This window comes from Barbatula barbatula (assembly GCF_947034865.1).
Source record: "Barbatula barbatula genome assembly, chromosome: 3".
In the NCBI taxonomy this organism is placed as follows: domain Eukaryota; kingdom Metazoa; phylum Chordata; class Actinopteri; order Cypriniformes; family Nemacheilidae; genus Barbatula; species Barbatula barbatula.
The window spans coordinates 19,176,821-19,195,382 of record NC_136764.1 but is presented as its reverse complement, the minus strand read 5'-3'; the positions used below and the strand labels follow the sequence as shown (position 1 = coordinate 19,195,382).

General features: G+C 38.4%; 1 protein-coding gene across 1 annotated transcript in view; it reads right to left on the bottom strand.

Moving 5' to 3' along the window:
* Positions 1-18,562, bottom strand: part of stag1a (STAG1 cohesin complex component a) — a 45,701-nt gene extending 27,139 nt beyond the window's left edge. Inside the window, exon 1 of the mRNA XM_079451732.1 lies at positions 18,394-18,562. The gene's annotated coding sequence lies outside the window, so the exon portion shown is untranslated. The remainder of the gene's footprint in view (positions 1-18,393) is intronic.

Below are 18,562 nucleotides of genomic sequence, written 5' to 3'. Positions count from 1 at the left end.
CGCGATATTAAACGATAAGATGATTAATCTATTGTAGCAAGGTTCAATAAAATGAAGGAAGGAGGCGATAACTGGAGAACGTGACTATATAATACTTTTATAATACCGACTTTTAATATAATAAACAAACAAATCAAAAGAAAAATGCAGACAGCTCCCTCACGGTCGACTGCCGGCCACAAAATACAGTAAAACACAACATAAAGTCCAGGCCTGGTCCTCTCTGGTCATACACTCCTGTCGCTCATATTTTTATGCTTCCGGAGCTCCTCTGTGAGAGACGCGAGACCGGTGCAACACGCAGCTGACACTCTTTATCCCTCGCGTCACCGGCCTTGCGCCATTCCCGCTCGTTACATGTATTTATAACCATAACTTCTTAGGAGTGGTTGTTCGTACGTTAGAAATATATTAGTCTAACTAATGTTGATCTCAATAACTTGAAACATTAAAATGTACTTTTCACTACAACTAATGAAAATTTGTTGATTTTGTTACGAAGATAAATTTGCGAAGATAAATTTGCACAGACATTTTTCTGTTTGTAGGTTTTAAGACACACTGTTATTCCTTAGTTAGGCTACCTTAGTTGATTTGCAAATGCAATGCAAAGCTAAACAAGACACTGACCATGAAACGACAAAGAAAACAATATTTATATGCAGTGGTGATCAGCAGGATTGGTCACTCTTCCTCAGATGACGGTCACGTGATACACAGGACAACAAGCACTACAATGGCTGTCATTGTTTTAGGATCAATTAATAGTTGGTATGGAGGTATCAAGTCTGTGTACTTTATTTAATATCACCATTATTAACAATAAGCCAGATATTCTTGTCAGATCTGGGTTTTGTTACATGGAGTTACAGAGAAGAGCAGCGAGTTTTCTCCGCAGTCAGCTTGTTAACCGTCGGCTTGTTGAACAGACTTTCATCAGAGTAAAACAGACGTATATTCTTGCTTCTTTATGCTTTGTTTCCTTAACCGGTGGAGCTTTTAGTGAAGAGCTGTGTTTGTTTTCTCTATATGCTTTTGCATAGTGCGATCATGTGGCGATCATATCACACTGACAATCCTCCTTCCTCCACTGACTGAACTCTCATAGCCGTAAGAGAAACAGTTAAAACTACACAAACACATCATGTTTTATGCTAACATTGCACATATGTAAGAGACAGATGAAATTGTTATACAAATTAGTGAACATGTGCGTTTACATTGAAAACAACAATGAGAATTGCATAGATAATGTGCAAGATGGAAGTATGGTAGTCAATAGGGGGAAAGTTCTGTTTGGTTATAAGCATTCTTCCAAATAAATTTCTCTGTATACATGAGAACAAAGAAATGTATACAGATTCTAAGTAAATTATGACAGAATTTTCATTTTTGGGTGAAGTATTCCTTTAAAATGATCATCACATTGCAGCAGCTTTATATGCAGGCATTAGCTGAATGGTGACTCTCTTGGTTCGGTCAAGGGCAGAATTCCCATTAAGAGTAAATCAATGTCGCGTGATGGGACAATGGTGAACAAGCTCAACTGATGGCCTCTTAATGTGACACAGGGCAGGATAAAAGAGAGAAATAATGTGCTGGGAAACAGAAACTGATATCACTGAGGAGTAATAAAGCTCTGTGATTACACATTAGCCTCAGTCGTTTCCGTTATTCTTTTTAACACATTCCCTCGAAAGTTGTCAGGCAATCATCGCCAGACAAAATAAAGGAAAACTTAGTAAAGAAAAGATAATAAACAAATATAATAAAGGATTATTTATTCAAATTGTACACAGTTTCCTTAAAGGTAATGTGTCACATTTTCATTGTTAAAATACATTATCCTTAAAACTGCTGATTATGAAGCCGCCCGCAATGGGCTGAAGCCCCGAAAGTTTTCCGTAAAGCCCCAAATGAAGAAGTACAAGAAGTGCTGCCGCTACATTCGAGTGCAAGATCAAAACCCCCCTATATCAGATCATACAGGCATTTACTTTCAACAAAATGGCAGGAGTTTAATAATACTCAAAATAATAATAATAGTGTATTGTGAGGTTTAGGGTAGTAGGGAGGACTTTCGGCATCTATTTGATCATTTTAATACAAATAATCATTTACACTTTTATTATTATTGTATAATGTATAATTTACAACACTACTTGTTTACCTTGCTTTGTCGAAAGTTTAATTTATATGAGCTCATCAATATATGAATCTAATTGAGGTGGCCAAACAAATGAAAGGCGGCGGCATTTGTTATGGACAGAAGCTGAGGTTAAGCACGATGCAAGTAGTTAAATTGTTAAAGTTTGATAACTGTTTTAGCAACGAAATGTTAGGGCCATTCACATGTTGCGTGTAAAAACATGCAAAACGCTGGCATCGTCCCTTTTCCCTCTTTCTTATTATGTTTAAGATATATTTTATGGGCTTTTTGCCTTTATTTGACATTGGGGAAAAGACAGGAAAGCTTTGGTTAGAGACCGGCAAAGGACGTTGGAGACGGGTATCGAACTCGGATCAGGCTGCAAGTGCACTGGCACTATACGTAGGCGCACTAACCACAGAGGCTATTCCCTCTTTCTGGGATTCTTTCTTATTTTGTGTGAAATTTTAGTAACGTTACACGTTCCTAACTTACAGGTTAACGTTATTTACTTTTAAGTTGCCACTGGTCCCTGAGGTCTTACTTAAAAATACCGATAACGTCTTAATCTGCAGCTTTGCCTCGTTCAGTTAGGAGGATTTCCATTGACAACTAAATAAATCCATTGCTCTTTTGTCCTGCGAGGCTGGGAACAGTGTTCTGTGCTGGCAACAACAGAACAGTTAGTATGCTCTGCTTGGTGTCGGAACTAATTCTCATATGAAGCTTGCGAAAACAAAAATGGCGGCAGCACCATGGGTGGACACGTTCAGGGTGGTAATATTATAATAAGAACGGCTATCTACGTCAGAAAGGGAGCGAAATTTGTCTTTCATATAAGTCTATTGTACCTCTTCTCACAAAACAATCAGCTTTTTCCGGTTTCTAATAAGTTCTTCCTTCCGTAATGCTCTTATTAGTAAAGCTGACCCAGTCTGTCGCGATTGGTTCCCCGTTTAGAGGGGTCTGAAGCTGTCACACACATACCATATCAGCGAGGTTCCGCTTCTGAGGCTGTTGTGATTGGTCGGTCACCCTCTCAGCGCATGTGTATTCATAAGCTTTAGCTTTTGGCAATAAACAGTATCAATGGCGTCAACTTCACTTCATCAGTTAAAACATGCGGATCGATCGAATTCTAACGAAGGTCTGCTAGTGCATGTGCATCACAATTTTTTGCTACTATAGCGAGGGAGAACGACACTTTACCGATTGGCGTCAGACCGGTTATTTCAACAGAAGCGTTAGTTTTGCCTTTTTATATTGGACCGAAGTTGGATAATAAAATGAGCAGATTGACCAGGAGACACTTGCAAACAGTACATCAAAGAATGTTTCATAGAAGTATCCAAAAACTCGGAATAGTTACATCATGTACCAGGGAAGTAAAGGGCTGTCGTCCTTAGTTTCTTTTTTATTACCCGGATAAAAGTACACTGCGTGTATGCTGCGTAGGCATGCGCACTCTGATCTAAACAATCCCATTCCCTGCATGGAGATTCCTACGTGTGTCTGCTGCTGAACAAAAGACGCATGCGCACTCTGATGTAAACAGTATCACATGGAGAGGAAGCATGGCAGAAGGAGGAACGGCGTCAACGATTTATCGCTCTTCTAAAAGGGTAAAGTCAGAGGTGTGAAAATATTGGTTTGGGTTGCAAACAAATGCAGAGGGATTGCTGGTTGTAAGACATGTGGACGGAAAGAGTAATATCCACGACAACCATCCAATTCAAGTCAGGGAGATAAGGGTACATTTATGAAACTTTGTCTCATTTCCGTGTCGAATACCACAAAAAACAACTAGTTGAATGACAAGATGCCAGAGTTACACAAACTGTTTCCATTGGCGTGTAGCTGGTTTAAACGTAGTTTAAGAGTTGGCTAGAGCTCTTCTAGGCTAGCCATAATAAAGTTTGCGTCATTTATTTTAACAACTGAAATACAATAATCAGCTAAACGTAAGCAGAGCAATTAAAATTGAAAGTGTGGCAACGTAATTATACGTTGATGGAACGCAATAAAGTAATACACTGTCACAATGTGCGAGTGAATTTGCTGTTTATAAATGTTAAGCTTGCTATAATAGTTAACACACTGGTTTGGCTTGTTATTCAGACAACAATAATAATATGAATTGTAGTACTAGCGTTGTACAGACAAGTTATTATGTGGCCACAATGCCCATTTTAATATCAAGACATAATATCAATGTTATATAGTAATGTTTTTCTTTCTCTATGTACAGAGTAGCTGCGATAATACAGCATACCGCGATAAAACCTTAATCAATTAATCACAGCGTGGAAATTTGATATTGTCACATGCCTAAATACCAATATGGCCATCTGTTTTAAATTAAAAGCACTGTGTTGTCGAGATAATAACAGGCAATACAGAGCAGTTACATAAATATATTTTCATCCAAACTCATTATCTGGCTGTCAGGGTAAGTGGACAATTTCTGCCCTACAAAGTAGAAGACTAACATGGCAAAGCACAACACACTGAAACCAGATCTCAGTAAGACGGCAGCTTGAGTTATCCGTTGATTCTGTAATTCCATCTGTTCTCCTCCAATCACAGATATGTCACGGCCCTAAGTCTCCAGAAAAAAGCCTCTAGCCTAAAGAACATATGGAACGTGATGGAGTTAAATCTTTTGTCTGAACATAAGCAGCCGAGTGCTGTGTGTTAACAAAAGGGCTTTGTTGAGACAAGCCTTCATCGCGACCGCAGCTCTGAACTGTACACAACAAAGGGGTCATTCACCTGCATGAGAGGAATGTCAGGTGGAGGAAAGGGAGATCGTATCGGAGTAAACTGAAATTTTAAGAATCAACTTGCAGGAGCACATATAAGAACACAGAAGGGGCAAACAAGATATCGCAATAAATTGCAAATAAGAACCACTAAGAAATGAAATGCTACTAAATGTTTACCAATATCAACTTTATGAAATCTCTCAAACATTCAAACACATTTTTAATTGCAGAACCCTCTTAATGTTTTACAATGTTGTTGAACTGGGCAGTGTTTGCTCTAGATAACATAAGAGGCCGTTTACACAAGACCATTTTCAACTAAAACGGTAAACTTTGTATGCATTTGTAAAAACTCTCAGCATTATCGTCTCTGTGTAAACTTTGAAGACGCCGTTAATTCGTTAACAATGACGTGAAATAAAATTTGGCCCGATTCAAATAAAAGCAGTTGTCCACTTTTTCTTATCAGAAAATGTTATATTAATATTTAGATACTGTATATCGGCCAATAAATCGATTATCAGCGTCCAGTGTTAAATACCTATCGGTTATCAGGATCTGCCAAAATGAACATATCGGTGCAGCCCTAATTATAAAGTAAAACAGACGCTAACAGATTTAAAAAAGGAGTCAAATGTGAACATGGCCTTAAAAGTGCTTTTGGCTTAAAGCTGGGTATACGCGTATGTACATAGTGTTTCCTTACAAAGTGACAACGCCATCCACTGGTTTGGCATGAGCAATAAAGCATTTTTACTTGTTTTATGCATGTAAACGCAGATCGTTTCAACAACAGTGTCGTGTGTACATGAAACTATAATAAAATAAAAAAATCTGTTTTCTACAACGTCGTATAAACGCACTCTGCTAACCACAAAACTTAAATGGCAGTACAATACAGGGTTTAAAGCACAAGGGTTTAACTGCACACTAATGAGATAACGTGATCCAAACAGCAGATGCCTTAATCTACAGGGATGTTTCTCCAATCATGGAGTCTACAAGGATTAGCCCAGAATGCAGGCTTGCAATACTAAATCTGTGTTTCCTAATAGTTTAATTTCTCTCTCTCTCTCTGTCTCTCTACTAACATTTCACTTTTTGTTAAAGGAACTGAAAAAATCATGGAATGAACGATGAAAGTAACATCCCTCCCAAGTTACTTTAATGAACTGACAGTTCTAATATTCACATATTTACTAAATAAAACCTTTCCAAGTACCTCCCGTAAACTGCCTAAATACCTTTAGTTGGGACTTTACTGCACAATAAGATTCATCAGAGAAAATACCATGACATGGAAAATTTCACAGCCAGTAAAACCTTCATCTGTAACAGCAGACTCCATAACCAATAGATTGAATGGATAAAGTACATTTAGCCCACATCAAACCTGATATTCAAAGACACAAAATATTGACTCCGGTGTAAAATCATTTTATTAGGTGGGGCGTGTAAAAGCAGCTTTGACACTGAATGGCATTTTGCTGACTTCCTGGTTGTGTTCTGCAGGCTTTTTTAACAAAGTAATCAAGCACACATTAAAGAAACAGTTCACTGTAAAGCTCTGTTATTATTTACTTACCCTTGTTTCAACCTTTATAATTTTTTTCCGTGAACCAGAAGAATCGTTAGACAGATCTTGCCATTTAGCAACAGTCCAGTGACTACATTTACTACATTAAAAAAAACAAAAGCACCATAAAAGTAAAACAGTTCCAGCTACTTGTGTGCTTATATGGAGTGCCTCATAGATAACGTATTTCTGTAAGCTAACCCAGCGCCACCTATAGGCAGAGCAGGCACTTGCCTAGGGCCTCAGGCTTGGAGGTGTGGCCTCCATAACTGTAACGTGTCTCCAACTTTGACGCATATAAATTCAAACTACTGCAAGAGTGTTTTGAAAGCATAGACGAAGAAGACATTTACATTTAGTCATTTAGCAGACGCTTTTATCCAAAGCGACTTACAGATGAGGAAACATTGGAAGCAATTATAACAACATAGGCAACAAAATACATAAGTGCATCAAACTAGTCCATTAAAGCCTAGCACAGTATAAAAAGCTAAGAATAGTGAGGTTAGTAATTTTTTTTTTTATATAAAGAAGGAAAGGGAAGAGAATTAGGAAAAATCAATCAGCGACGTGTTGACGGAAGAGATGCGTTTTTAGCCGTTTTTTAAAGATGGCAACCGAGTCTGCTGATCTTGTAGCAGCTGGTAGATCATTCCACCAATGTGGAACAGATCCAGAGAAGGTACGGGAGAGTGACTTTTTTCCTTTTTGGGATGGTACCACTAGTCGTTGTTCCTTTGCAGACCGCAGTTATCTGGCAGGAACATAGATCTGCATTAGCGAGTGGAGATACGATGGTGCAGATCCGGTGTTGGTCTTGTAGGCCAGGAGCAAAGCTTTGAACTTTATGCGGGCGGCAACAGGGAGCCAGTGTAACCTGATGAAGAGCGGAGTTACATGCGCTCTCTTCGGTTCATTGAAGACCTGCGCACACCTGTCCTAATATGCAACACGACGCATGTCCCCTATATCTCTTTACAGTCATTGGTATCATTTGTCATCATGAAATATTTTTATTTTGGTTTTAAAACGCTTGCCCATTTAAACCTTCTATCGATTTCTCATTAAAAGTGCACGCACATGTATACACCAGTTCTCATACAGTGCAAGGCTGGCAAGTTCTCCCTTATACAAGTTAGGATACTGTGAAATACAAGTTTGTGTCACATGAACACAATCCATTATGTTTTATGTAAAAGTTAACAGTCGGATTTGTATCACTCTATCGGATCAGTAAATTAAAGTGACTCTTGATATTGCGAAATAAAACCTTCAGTGTGATACAAGACGACCCTCTGCTTTGCATCGTGTCCAGATAACAATGGCGGGGCTTATATTCTCTGGCTGCATTACATTATCCCTTACGTATAGATTAAAACCTGCTGCTGTTTTTGTCGTCAATGTTAATAAAACAACAATTACAAAATCAGGAACTGCTCGTGACTTAATTCATACCGTGAAGAAGCAGTTTCATTTCTATATTATTCAGTTTCTTTGTTAAAAAGCTACTGGACTGTTAAATTACCCACTATACCTGATAATAAGATTTTGCCAATCCCTACTTTAGCCTAGTCTGTCATTCTTTCTTTCTTTTGAAGTGGAAGAGGAACAAACCTACAGTATCCCTATAGCCTACACTTTTCCACCAGCCAAGACAGACAGCAAAAAACTAAATTTGTAGTCCATCGGTCCAATCTCTTAATGGCTATAAAGAGAATAAACACCTTTCCGCAGCAGACTGAATTAAAGTCATTTATTTATGATGATGCTTTCCCCCCATTTTAAATAGGCCTATATACAGTAGCCTACACTCATCCAAGAGAGGAAAAGTGATGGCTGTGTTACAGTAAAAATGTTGCAAAAAAATAACAAAAAAATAAATACTAATAACATTTTATTTAGAGCAATTTCAAATTGAAACAGACTTTAATAATATCAATAACATGTCAAATTTGTAACATTTTCAAATTATAGTAAAATACTTTATTTCTTCTAAAAGGTGGAGGCAATGGGGTGCTGTAAGGGGCCACCTAAATCAATTTTGCCCAGAGCCTCCAAATCTTTAGAACCCTGGGATAACCTGGAAATAAGCGCCGCGCTGGTTCCCTCGACCGTAAACCTATATATTTTTCCCATCGACTTTTGGAAGATCGCAAAAAATATGATCTGTGATTGACAAATGTTCATGATGTTTACAAGTTTTGTCTATCGCGATAATCTTATTAACAGAACATATTATTAACATTATTAAAACACAATATTTGCTACTTTAGAAGCCTAAATACAATCGGCAGAAGTAAAAAGGCTATAAAAAACACTACACTAAAATCGCTCTAAACTGGTGTGTTTATGTCATAGATTGCGATGCAAAAATAAGTAGAGGTTTTGTTAGCCCCAGACGTTATTTCGAGCGATTTACCAAGAACCCATTCAAAAAACCCATAGACTTGAAACCGGAAGTCTTAAAATGCTAACCCGCTCTCTGAGGCACTCAATTATACAACAGCTAGTTCTGGTCCTTGAATCCGATTGGTCGAGAGGTGGCCTGAAGTCATGCTATAGGATTATCAATGGTATATTCCAACTGTGAGGAACAGAGTTATTTTTAATCTTCCCCTCCCCCAAAGTTTTCATCTAGCCCTTGTTTAGTCCAGAATATACAAATATGCATAGAGTTTGATCACTACACACAAGAACCTATGCCGTTTTGGTAAAAATACCACTTTTGTGTTTCTCAACAGAAATGACAGCATAGGTGCAGCATCAAGATAGGTATATAATTGTTTTAATGTTTAAGGGAACTATTCTTTTAGTTGTGAAAAAGAGAAGAAAGTTCCTATATACGATTGCTGTATTCCTCTAACACACGCACAAAGCTGGTGCTGAACATGTGAGAAACTACAGTAAAAACAGATGAGATGGAGCCACTGGAAGCTTTACACCTATAGAGCACCTTGGCTCTCAACATGTATTTATCACAAGATACAAACTCATTTCCCATCCAGTCAATACTCTTAACCTTTAAATTTTATTAAAAAGTAACAACAATAGCTTTTATCCCACATCAATGGCATGTAGTCGAATGGGATAGTCAGTGAGCTTTTGTGCGGATGTCAGATCAGCGGCAGTCACGGCCGCTCCACTGCAGGCGTTCACAAAATGGAGACTGTAGGAGAAAGAGAGAGCCACAGCAAAAAGTCATGTTATTCTGTCAGAGCTGCTGCCCTTTAACAAGCTTCAATCACAGCCTTCCACTGAACACAAAATCCATTTACAGTTTGTTTTCAGAGTAATGCCAGTGAGAGATAATCACAAATATGTGCAGTCATACATATCAGAGCAGGAGATGAACTGAAGATGTCTGCTGAAATAACTGCCAAGATCCCAGTTCTGTACAAACAAAGAGCTGGCAGGAGGTTAAAGCAGATATTGGCAACATTCACTGATGAATAGGGTTGATTATTCAGAACTGTTTCTCATTCAAAATACATTCCATCAAAATAAGAAACCCTGGAACTGAATAATTCTTACATTATTCTGTTTTATTAATTGGCTTAAGCAACCTTTGTATTTCTGTGTCGAACACTGAGGGCTGGAAAGGGGGAACATCATCCAAGGAGTGATTTTCAAGGGGGGACACCTCAAAAAGAATAGGTTTTGCATCTTTTATCCATAAAATGGAAATGTAAACTCTATGCACATTTTATACATACATAAAGTTGCCTTTTCTGCATCTATGGAATATAAGTATACAATGAATCAGTGCTCCAAAAAAACTTAACATGCAAGCATGTCATGTCCGATACTTAGAATCGAAGAAAACCTTTTAAATGTTATGGGTTTGAAAGGATCTAACAAATAATATTTGCTTTTATGCTACTTCTGCCTCTATCTTGCCATCTCTGCTTACAAAATAGAATTGCAGGTTACTTTACTTTGAATGGGTGAAAACAAATGACGTAAAACTGATATTTTATATGCATGTACACCTTCCTGCTCACAGCGGCAGTGACTCTGTCGTTGGGTGATGCCCGTCTCTTGCTATGAGGTTGTTAAAGTGTTCCTAGCTTTGGCTGCTCTAGTAACAGTTATAAACAAACCCAGCAAACTAAGGTCCTGTCCGAACGAACAACGAACGTCCGTAGCTTTTTCTATGTGGTTCATCCACACGCAAACATAGTATCCGGTCACTGAAACCGAACTGTTTTAAAATCGAATAAAAAACTTTGGAATGCATGCCGCTAATCTCCTTTGTTTGACGTCAGATTCCAGGCTTCTGATTGGCCTACACTGCTTTATGCTTAGGGTTGTATCGCCACCTGTTGGTTTGGTATGCTTTTGACAGCGCTTTATGGCTTGTTTTTGTGTTTTCGTGTGGACTCAGTTTATAAAAATACCTGTGTACGTGTGGACTAGGCCTAATACTCTGTCTGCACTAGTGTAGTTCTGTGTAGACACCATAATGCTTCGAAAGGGAGTGGTGAGCCGTGCAATTCGCAACCTCACTACTAGATGCCTCTAAAACCTCCACAATGCTCACTTAAAGGATGCAAATTGCAACCAACCACTCACTCCTACCCTCCCTTTCGAAACACTATGACGGCCGACAAAACATGGCGAATTACATGCAGCGGGAACCGCGGTTTATGTACTTAGAAAAGCTAATTCTTAAGTAATAAAAACATAACGCTTCATTGTGTAAGCCCTTTATACAACTCTGAAGACATAGCTATGTATATTTTATTGCATTTCTATCAATAGACCATCCCTAACACACCGGGCCTTTAAGAATTGCATCCAGTGTGAAACAGCCTTTAATCCATGTCTGATGGCATTGAAAGTTCATGTAATTCACTTATGGCATAGTATGGCATTTAGTAGTTGGAAGACATCATCCAATTCTAAGAAAGAACAAAAATAGTGATGACTTAACTTTGGAAGCAGTCTGTATAAAGTGCTGACCAATCAAATACTCCCTATGGAAGTGCCCCTCCCCCACATGCCTCTGACTACCAGATAGCAAATCATGGCCTGACGGAAAATTTGACAGATACAATGTGTAGGTCATTTTATTATTTTCTGTTACCACAAAAATGTCAACAAAGTAAAGTATTAAGGCATTTTCTGAGGTGGGAACATTCTTGATTATTTTGAGTAGCTTAATACTTGAGACGTACATGTGCTCTAAACTAAAATGGTCTAAAATAGGTAGTTCATACAGTCCATACAGATAGTAGTGCTGCACCATTAATCATATCGCAATCGCCTCAATAATTATTACCTCAATAATCGCAATGTGCAGCTCAACGTGATTAGAAATAGGAACTTACAACACTGAAATCATAACAGGCCCACACAGAATTCGTGCCGAAAGAAAGCTTGGTAGATTTCCACAGAATGTTTTTTTATAGTGCTGCGTGATGATTTAAATTTGTATTCGCATGACTTTTCTGTGATTATTCAGGATTTATCGCATTGTTAAGTTAATAATGAATTCAAAAGTAGTGTATTGTGCACCCAGGGGATTGCAGATACATATGTATGTATAGGATAATGCAAGTCGCTTTGGATAAAAACGTCTGCCAAATGCATAAATGTAAATGTAATCAAATTAAATTTAAAACCAAAGCTATCTGCCATTGCCAGGGCATTAACGTTCAGTGTAGTTTGCTATAGAAAGTTATAATGATAATTGATTTTATTGCTTATACATAAAAAAAGAGGGAGTGTTTTGGGACAGTCCTTTTTGTATTATGAACATTATTAACAGAGATCTTTATAATGCTGCTACCCCTTTTAAGAGCGCATCCGTTTTGTTTCCCAGCTGTTAACGTTCATAAAACTGACTACTTTTACATGGACCCTTACAAATATGGGAATTCTGACGCAATTTTGTTTTTATTTGTCCATTTCAGAGTATGAAGAGGTGAGTAGTTTGCGCTCTTACTCTCTAGGCGCGCATTTTTAAACATGTTTTCTGCATTAGCCTCAAACTGCATACAATACATACAACTCAATTTGCTTTCGTTGCCGTTTTGTACTTTAGGTGGTAGGGGTGGGACGAGACACTTATCCCAAGAGACGAGAGACAAGACTGGGTTCACGAGACGAAACACAAGACTGGCTATACGAAAACAAGATTTTGAGACTTATTTAAATAAATCCTCAATGATCTTTTATTCAGCTTAAAACATAAAATGCTAAATATTTTGCCATTATAAAATCACCTTGTACTTAATGAAAAAAATTAAACTTCTATTATAATGAATTATTTTGCAATAGTAAACAATATGTAAATACAGCTAGATGTTTTGTCACAATCTCAACTTATTGACTAATATGCTTTGTTTTCTTAACAGGCACTGCTTTTAATAAAGAGCTGTGTTTGTTTTCTCTATATGCTTTTGCATAGTGCTCAACTGCTTGTGTTTGCAGAGGAGGCGATCATATCACACTGTCAATCCTCCTTCCTCCACTGACTGTACCCTCATAGCCTTCAGAGAAACAGTTAAAACTACATAAAGACAGGAGCTGCCGTAAACACTCGTGTTTAAATAATGCACAAGGCGCTGCAGATGTGAGAGACATGCGCAAAATTTACAACCCGTCTGTCTAGCGGGATGGAAAATCAAGTTGTCGAATAGCCAGGCCGGTCACTGTTGCTCTGCTCACAGTACGCACATATATTGCGCAGGTATTAGCGTGTTCTTTACAGTCATGTCAATTGCATGAGGATATTGTGTTCTCCACAATACCTTGTCACACCCCTATTAGCCGGGGATATTTTTGTATTCTGCAGGCTATTGATTTCCTTCTGCTTTATCATTAATAGCATTAAATAAGCCTCTTACACCCACGGGTATTACATCTTTGTGGGGCGAGGGCATTGATAGATAAGCGTATGGCTGAAGGAGGGGAGACGAAATTGAGTGGTTTGTTCTATCAACAGTCTGGAAGAGATTCAAAACAAAATGTCCATGTAAGAATTTGGCGGCAGCTCTCACAAACACTGCAGTGTGATTGAGGGCTACGTTACTCCGCCCCGTTCACAGACAGCACCGTGTTGTAGACACAGAGCTGTCCTGACCTGGAGCAGCCCAGAACGGTGTGTGACATTTGTTCGGCATAACTTATGCCGTAAGCATTAGTCCGTTTTTACATTTCTGCACCTGAATACTATTGTAACTTTTTTTAGCTGTAGGCTGTTCATCTAAGGTAATTCGTGTAATTGTTCATGTTTTGTTACTAACTTTGGCACTACTAAAATGCTAACCATGAATGTTTTTTTCCGTTTTATAAATTGCTGTCTGATGGTTGAACAAACCACTTATTATAGCATGCAAATGAAAACTTCAAAATATCTGCCCTAATAATCGCACGTATCGGCTGACCTCTAAACATCGCCATCGGTTATAGTAAAACCCATATCCGCCGATCTCTAGTCTGGAGCCCTGTGTCACATGATCCAACCTATTCTCAAAGCTTTAGCTTTACAAATTACAGGTTACTTTACATGGGCTTCATTAAAATGACGTCAAACTAACATTTCCAGTGAACTCGTAACCAACAGCTAAACATAAAAATAATTCATATAAGGGTACGGTTTACAATGAGGATACGGTTAGGTTAGGTAAGGTAAAGTAACAGTAACCAAAAAGTTATGAATTGCTGCTCTAATAGACACATCAAGTTCCAGTCTACAAATTTTGTGATACATATTCTGTCTTACTCAGAAATACGACACATTACCCAAGTCAAATAGCTTAGGAACAGCACTACACACTGACTTAAACATTTCCCATAAATCCCCACAAAATGTAGTCTCCCTTCCATCTGTGCATACTGATGAACACAATGAAAGGGCTGACGAGTTTAGTTAAATCTTAGCAGTAAGAGCATGATTTATAAAACATCCCCTAAGGCCAGAAACATGTGGTTTACCACAGTTCTAGATCTAGCTCTAGATAACATACACCGACAGATGGATCCAAACTTCCCTGAATTAACGGATCTGTCCTGCATGTGTGACTCTAAAGTGAACCCTTTTGACGTCAAACATATCATTCTGGACAGGCACAAATCATTGCAAAAACACAAGCACACACACAGTTAAGCAGACTGACGGGAAGGAAGTTGTCATTATGAGTGTGTTGTGTAGGGTAATGGTGAACAGCTGGAGATGCTGACACAGAACAGGTTCTGGCTGGTAAAGGGCTCGTTGAGCCACTGTTTACATCACTACTGTAATGTTATTGAAAGTGGATGTTCAATACCAGAATGGTATGAATACGAGTGTGGCAAAACAAATGACTAACAATTTCATTTAATTCTAGCTCAGCTCTTTTGCTAACACAAACAATTTATCAGTAGAACATCAGCACTATTTCGTCCAGTTGAATGTTTTTAACGTTTCTGTTCTAGACCATTATTGTGTTTTATCCGTACAGCACAGAATCCTTGTGTCATTTCAAACCTGTATGACTATCTGTCTTTTATTTTGAGTGTGCCAAAACAAATGACAAACAATTTCATTTGATTATTAGATTTGTATTTTTGTATATATTGCATTGATAAATCATTCCCAGTAAAACCAAGATCATGGATTTAAAAAAAAGCACATTTCATGATTTTAAAGCTGCAGTGTTTTTTCCTACTGTGAAATATTTGAGTGAAATGGCTTCTGGAACGAGGAAATGATTTCATCCCTCAGGAAATTACTGGATCGTTGGAAGTTGGAAGGCAAGCCATTGGACAGTCAGTAGAATCCCGCCCCAGGCCGAAACAAACATCATGTAGAGAAGAGATGTCATTTGGATTGGAGGAAAACTTTTTCAATGAAATGGACATGGATAAATCAATTATTTATCAGTTTTGAAACATATAATTGTCATTTCAAGGTGGTTTTTACAAACCTCTTGAAAGAAAATTGTATCTTATTCTCGCCAGCATGCAAAGAATTTGTGAATTTGTGTCTAATTTGGGACAATAAAACTGAATTGATTTGAAAAGACCACCAACTAAATGTAGCAAACATTGTTCAAAAGAAACTATACAACTGGCTTGTTTGAAAAGGGTTTTTTACATGGTTAAACGTGCTGATTTCTTATCCGTGACATGGTTAAATTGTCAAAAAACGAGTTGGACGTACAACATAGTATTTCTGCTCTCGATACACTCTGCCAGTATTCATATAGGTTTCGCTAAGTTTATTTTAAATTAATTTCCGTTCCGTAAATTTTCTTAGTCCTTTATTGGACAATTCTTCCAGAAAAGCACGCCCACACGTCAACCAGCGAGTTATGCAAGCATAGTGCGATGATGTATTGTGTGCTCATGCTTTAGTTCAGCGTGACTGTTTTTGGATATAATCGTACTGCTGTCTTTTATAAATGTGATCAAACTAAAGACTCTTCGAAGAAACAAAGTATGCGATACCATTCTACAGGTACTCAAGATTAATATGAAACGGCAGAAACGGCCCGTGTTGCCTCCGCTTTAAGCTGTCGCCTTTCAGTGAGTACATTTTACAAACTGAACTGGGATCAGCAGCCCAGCACTTTCAACCACAGGATGCGCTATGCGCTCCAGCTGACTTCTTTTGCATGAAAACAGTTATATGATTTGCTCATCATACACAAACTCGGCTAGATGCGCTGCAGCTCTGTGCAAGCTGTTTTTTTTGTTATAGATAATTCACAGTAGGGATGCACCGATATGTAAATTTTTGGCCGATAATAATAACCACTGATTCTTTAACATTGGACACCGATAACCGATATATTGGCCAATATACAGTATCTAGATATTAATATAAAGTTTCCTAAGACTGGAACAAAAGGTAAAAAGTGGGCAACTGCTTTAACATGAAAACATTGACTGCAGAAAACAAGGTAACCGTTAGTTCTCTTTTCCCTCCAGAAAAGCATGTACCTAGCCTACTTTACACTAGCTAAAGATTATTTAACCTTCAAACTTTTCTGGTATATTTTTTATTCAACAAACAAATTATAGATGTTCTTCCCGAATAACCCAGAATTTTTTTCTTAATAGCCACAAGTCTAACAGGTCTCAAGAAGACGGAAAACATTCAGACAGCAGACTGATTCAAACAATATGCTTTTGTTCCTATAATTTACACATTCATAAATACTGTATCGACATACTGTACCAACAATTTTTTGCTAATAACAGTGAGTGAAAGATCACGACAGAAAGACAGTACTGTACAGTATATTAACTGTGAGCAGCGTGCCGCTGAAGAAGTTTAACCAGAGGAAATTATTTGATTTATCGGCTATAATATATCCACCTAAATTTTATTATCGGCCTATACCGATAACATAAAAAAATTACCATTTATCGGCCAATGCAGATATGGCCGATAATTTAACGTGCATCCCTAATTCACAGTCACCGATATGTAAATTCACATATTCCAAAACTCCATAAATAAAGGCCGTGTGTGGGTCAAAATGCTAACATGCTAACTTTTGCTAACATGAACAATCTATCAGTAGAACATCAGCACTATTTCGGCCGGTTGAATGTTTTCAACGTTTCTAGACCATTATTGTGTTTTATCCGTACAGCACAGAATCCTTGTGTCATTTCAAACCTGTACGACTTTCTTTCTTCCGCAGAACACAAAAGAAGATATTTTGAAGAAAGTTGTTAACCGGCACCATTTAACTCTCATTGTTTTTGTGTCCAAACAATAGGAGCGAACGGGGGCGGTGCTGTTTGCTCACCAACTTTCTTTCAAATATCATCTTGTGTTCTGCAAAGAAAGAAAGTCCTACAGGTTCAAAATGACAAGAGGCCGAATAAATGCTGAGACAATTTTGTGTATTTGATATTTTTCTTGTAAATACATTCATGATTCCGCATGGCTTGGGTAAAAACGAAGACTTGCGTCGGAAATGTACCATATTATTACTAAAACAGACTATCACAAAAAAAGTTGATAATCCCAGACAAACTGAAGTGTACTGTGTATAATAGTGTGCGCGGTGTAAAGCATGAACCGCAAAACACACGTTGGACTGGTGCAGAAGGGGCGTGTTTAGGAAATAAAGCACAACTCCCAGATTACGCAATTCAACTGTCAACACGCCCACTAAAAACATGTGCGCGAGTTAAAAATGTTTATATTTACAACAAAAAGTAAAGCCAAGCTGCCAAGTTAACATTTGATAAAGCTGCGAAAAAGAGACACATAACAGTGCAACAACAAAGCCGAAGTGTGACGTGACACTACAAGCGTGATCTTCAGCAAGACACGTTACAGATGAAAACAAAACGTGAAAAGTAAACCCCTCCCACTCAATCACGCGCATATTTAAATCTCTCCCCTATTAAGTGCTTAACGTCTGTAACAGCATCATCTCACATCTACCGCTATTTATTCTTTATGCACGGACTCCATGACGACATATAATATAACAAAGATGCCCAAAACATCTTGATCTTGCTGCTGTTCACAAGTTCGAGACTAAAATACCTCCCTGGCTTTGGATGAACAGTTTAACGCATTTAATAAGTGGACCTCCATTAAGTCCAGTGAAGTGCGTCATAGCAAAACCCATAAACAAGCCATCAACGCGAACCCGCAGTAATCGTTGTCTGCCATATCTACACTGATGCTTTTATAACGAGCACCGCTCGGTGTGTGCGGCAGCCGACAATGTCAAAAACATTCCCGCACAGTTAACAGACGCTCGAGCCACGAGCGCTCTCAGTGCCGCAGATGAACGGCTGAAGCTCGGCTGTAGCTCTGTGGATCTGGCCTGAGGAGATGCAGCGAGTCCGCCCATCCCCCACCAGCCCCGCTGTCCTCCATCTTTAATCTCCAGACCCGCTACCCTTCACACAGCGCTAATGGCACAAAAACGCGCGAAACTCACCTAAGATGCTCATGGTCGTACACATTGGCGTTCCCGGTATTCGGAATTCGATAAAAGTTTTTGTGTAAATGGATTTATTAATTGAAAATTGGACCGGGAGAAGGAACCGCGCCTTTCAGAAGAGCAGCAATCCTAAACCGCCATCTGGTGGCATTTTCCACAATCGAAT